Source organism: Sphaeramia orbicularis, chromosome 10 (assembly GCF_902148855.1).
Source record: "Sphaeramia orbicularis chromosome 10, fSphaOr1.1, whole genome shotgun sequence".
In the NCBI taxonomy this organism is placed as follows: Eukaryota; Metazoa; Chordata; class Actinopteri; order Kurtiformes; family Apogonidae; genus Sphaeramia; species Sphaeramia orbicularis.
The window spans coordinates 16,763,105-16,768,252 of NC_043966.1; the positions used below are offsets into that span (position 1 = coordinate 16,763,105).

The 5,148-nt window shown below is 35.1% G+C and overlaps 1 pseudogene; it reads left to right on the forward strand.

The window, feature by feature from the left end:
- The first annotated feature begins 1,279 nt into the window (after positions 1-1,279).
- LOC115426798 (ADP-ribosylation factor-like protein 9) lies at positions 1,280-4,884 on the forward strand (annotated as a pseudogene).
- Positions 4,885-5,148: the final 264 nt, after the last annotated feature.

Here is a 5,148-nt window from a genome sequence, read left to right on the forward strand (position 1 = left end):
GTGTCGCCCTATTTATAGGCATAATATCATATAATTTTTCTCACATTAAACCAAGAAGAAAATTTTGGAGTCATTATTTCTAGGTTATTATGCTATTATTTTGGAGTTTGATGCCCTTGACTGTTAATATCTTCAGGGTAATTTTTGCATTTTGCACTTTGTAAATTCATCTTGCGGGCCAGATTGGAACCTTTGGCAGGCCGGTTTTGGCCCCCGGGCCGCATGTTTGACACCTGTGTTCTAGTCGAAGCCATTTCATTCACCTGTAATATTAAAAAAACCCCATTAATCATAAATTGGCAAAAGTAAAATCTTCAGAACTCATTTATTGCAAGAAATATGAAAGAATTTTGTATCATATGATGTGAAAATGCCCATAAATGTAAGCAAAAATGTTAAAAAGCCAATATGTAGCATAGTTCAGAAAGTTGACCTGATCGAGTAAAATTAATGTGATTTTTGGATTCAGCACACCAAAATTATCCTAAATCAGCTCAAAAAACTTAAACAATAAATTTGTTGTTGACCAGTGTTATTAACCCTTTCATGCACAGTAGTCACTACAGTGGACAGCTATTCTACAGCTGTTCTCTTGTATATTCATGGATTTTGTGGTTCTTTTCTTTTTTTTTTTTTTTTTTTTTGTTTTTACACATATCTTTATTAACCCTTTCATGCACGAATAATGAGAACCTTCATCAAAATTGTTTCCTGAGTGTTTTTATTCCTCTTTAGGCATGAAAAAAACAATGCGATTGAAAATTTTCTTCTGAAAAATAAATCTAAAAAATAAATGAAATAAAAAATATTTTTAAAAATTTAAAAATACATAAAGCCCTCCCCATAGTTTTCACACAATTTATCAGTAAATACATGTTTCTGTGTGTCAAAAATTAAACGTGTGGTGTCCAGCTGAGTGGTCATTTTTGCAACTTCATGAAAAATAGGTTCATAAGATTTTTTTTTTTTTTCTCCATTATTGGTTTTTTTTTATGTATTTTTAAATTTTTTTTTTTTTTTAATATTCTTTTATTTAATTTATGTTTTAGATTTATTTTTCAGAAGAAAATTTTCAATCGCATTGTTTTTTTCATGCCTAAAGAGGAATAAAAACACTCAGGAAAAAATTTTGATGAAGGTTCTCATTATTCGTGCATGAAAGGGTTAATATTAGTAGCAGTAGTAGTAGTAGTATTTGGGTTTTCGTCTCCCTCTGGAGGTCATAAGCTCCACTGCATCAACAAACTCCGCACACTTCAGACCGGAAGTACCGTTTGAAGAAGTTCCTGGGAACTTCCTGTCTGTTAATCCACTTGTTGAGGTGCACCGTCCAAAGCTAAATGCCCGTTAAAACTCGGATAATGGCGGAGGCGGAGATGAACGGTGGTAGTTGGTGACTTTATCGGTTAGCTCACGGTTTAGCATCATGTCCGGTTTGAGAACGGCCGGTGTCATCGGCGCCTCCGTTGCGGTCGCGGGTGGACTCGCCTTTGATCTGGAAATACGCGTCTGTTGTCTCCGGGGAGAAGGAGCCAGATGCGGAAAAGAAAACTGAACCCTGTAGAGAAGAAAAAGAAGGGACAGAAGACGGGAAATGAGAGGACGTAGCCGAAGAGGCGGTGGTTGTGTCCGCAGTGGAGCCTGTTGTCACCGCGGAGCCACAGAAAGTACCGGAGGAAAAAACGGTAACTTTACCGGACACACCTTCTGGGACACGGGTTCAGGGTTTGTGTGGGAACATGTTGGTTTGTTTTCCTGGTTTTAGTGTCTTTGGTCTCACTATGAAAACATGAAATAAAACTGAACATGTAGCTGCTTGTCACCTCAAACTTTAAATATGTTACCGAAATGACAAAAGAAGAGTAGAGACACGGTTCAAACCAGTATTTCACCAAAATAAACCAGAATTCACTATATTTAGAAGGTAATTTATTGCTTAAAAGCGTCCTTGTTTCGAAAATGTTACACATTGTACAAATTAACAGCTTCAAACTAGCTAAATGAACGTTTGCTGGCTGTAGGGCATTCTGGGAAATGTAGTACATATGAACTAAAACAGACTGGTTGCATTGCATTACTATTGAAATGCATCTACTAAATGGATTTGCAGGAAAAAACAAAAAGAAAAAAACAACTGAGATTGAGATGTAATTTACTGTCCCAACAAGGAATTGAAGATGTAATGATAAACAAAAATTAGACATTTATTATGTGACACTAATGTGATCCCAACATCAGTGGGCAGTAAACAGAGATGAGCAAAAATCACATAAATATATTAGGGCTGCATGATTAATCGATTTCATCTTGCAAAATTTTTCATTCACAAATGTACGTTCTGGAACACAAAACCAAACATTTTTTTTTAAAAGATGTTGAACTTTATTTAAAGCTCTTAGATAAATCTGGAAACAAAAAGGCTATAAAAAAAAAAAAAAATAAGTATTTGCTCTGATGACATTTATTGTAGTGTATTCCCCTGGCAAACTTATGTTATGTTCTTTGTTGATACATTGTTTGTATACTCTACTTCATTCAATAAAGATTTAATGAAGAAAAAAAAAACTCTGTGGGTTCATCACGTGATACCATCACAGATTTGAGGTCAGAGCAGTGGCTTGCATTGCGGGCTGCTCACAAAAACGACATGCTAACTTCTGTTGTTTTTTGTAGTTTTACCCAAAAATCAAAATCAAAAATCGAGTTTTAGGGGGAAAAAAATCAGGATTTTATTTTTTGCCAAAATCGTGCAGCCCTAAAATATATACATTGTTAATTGTATGTATACAACAAACACTCATGGCCAAAAGCTTTGATAATGATAAGTTTAGTTTGTGCCATGTTTGATTTATCTGATGATTAGTTTCCTTAATTAAATATAAAATTGGGAAAAAATGTTTCGGAAAGTGCAAAATGTCTGTTTTGTTTCACAACATAATGATTTCAATTTCCTGTCAAATACACAGTACATGTTAAGAAAGCGGGAAAGATTTCAGCAACCGAATAATTTTGAATTTTTTTTTTTCATTAAATAATTACTCAAACCAGTTCTCTATTGATCAAATTCAAGAACTTCACTTAATCTTTGCAGCTCTATATATTTTTATAGTAGGTTTATGTATGATGTACAGATTGGATGGCACCTTTAATTTTGTTGTACCTGTTACAATGACATAAAGATATTCTATTCTATAATTTTGAGAAGTCACAAACGGCTCACCACTGTCAACATGACCATATTTTTATTCCCTCCAAAATATGTTAGTCACCTAAAGTACGGTGTCCATCAATAATTTAGCACTGAAATTAAATTATATTGTTAAATGACGAACCATTTTAGTCATTTCTAAGATCTGCAGCCTTTTGAACGGTCGAAGCTTTTCCAGATAAAATGGCCATTTGATACACACACCTGTGTTTTATAAAAATCACTTTCTGAGCAGCCTTTAGTACTCATCTGTGTGTATAGACCAGGACTGAGGAGTCACGTGGGACTCAGGTGCTGGTTCTGGGTCTGGACGGAGCCGGTAAGTCCAGTCTGCTGCACACTTCTCCTTCAGCAGCACTGAACAGGAAGTGAAGCCAACGCAGGGCCTTCATGCCATCTCCATCAACAGAGAGGACCTGAACATCGAGTTCCTAGAAAGTAAGTCTGAAGAACAGATGGTCCTGTCGTGGATCTGGTCAGTACTTCTCTGAACAGACGTGAAAGATTAATCAGTCAGATAAACACACTGGAAGACACTTGAAGATCATTTTGACTTTGTCTTGTTAATAAACTCAGTAACCCAGAGAGAAAATACTCACAATAATGACAACCCATACACCTTTTTTTGAATCTTACCTTTTATATATCCTTTATAATCTGTATATACCCTTATTTGTTGTACATATTTCTTATCTCTAGTATAGAGTCAGCTTTCTGTATATATCGGTTGTTTTTGCAGTACTTTAGTTGTGTATGTATATTTAATTTTCTTGCAGCTTCCATGCTTACATTTTTTTTAGAGCTTTGTGTAGTTTTTTTTACAATCCTTTTTGCACTAATCGCTTTTGCTGCTAAACAGAACAGAGCTGCTAAATGAATTTCATTGTTCCTGTGACAGTGATACTAAAGATTTATTCTATTTTAAAATTTGCTTCCAGCCATATTTTACTTTTTCCCCCTTTCTCTTGAGTGGTTGTTGGTTTATTTTAACCATTTTTGCATTATTTGAAAGTTTACACTAAAGTATAATCAATAAGGCCTGAAGTAAAGTGTAAAACATTTTTAAAATTGTATCATCACTTATATGAATATTTAATGCTTTTCTGTATCATATTTAATAATGAACTGACAATATTTAGGGTTTAGATTTCCAAAACATAAATGCCAGCTTAAATATGTTGCTATGGACTTTATTAAATTTACAGCAGTTCTCATATTCAATCAATTCATTGACAAAATGAATGCTTGATTACTTTTCCTTGAATATAGTTGCAACCTTAACATTTTTTTTAACTGTCTTTATTACTCACCTGAGAAACTGCCTATAAAACAATTATGTAAATACTGCAGACTTAATCATTTCTCTATACGTTAATACTTTTCTGATGCAGACTATTCACTGAATCTGTGTTTTCTGTCAGTCGGAGGTAAAGGACTGCGCCCCTATTGGCAGAAGTACATATCCAAAGCTCTGCTGTCTGGTTTATGTGGTCGACTCGTCCGACCCAGAGCGTTTCCCCCTCGCCAAGACACACTTACATGAGCTGCTGACCTCTAACCCCGACCTTCCATTGATGGTTCTGGCCAACAAACAGGTGAGTGTGACAGAAAAACACTCCAGTGTGTCTGCTCAACAAAAGGCAGAGTCATTTAGTGTTCAGCTGGGATTTGCCTAATTTTGTGGAAAAAAACACACAATTTCTCAGAAGATATTGACCTTCTGTGACTCCTTTGAATTGACTGACATGTTTTGAAGGATTACACCAAGACGAGAAGAAAAAACTTTTTAATGTTTATGAAGAGCAATAAAACCTGGCATAATGAGTCAGAGAGTCCTGCAGCAGTTTATGCCTCTTTTCTTTTTGACTGACAGCGCATCATTTCAACATAATAATATACAGGGTTCCCGCGGAGTCTTAAAGTCTTAAGTTTTGAATTTA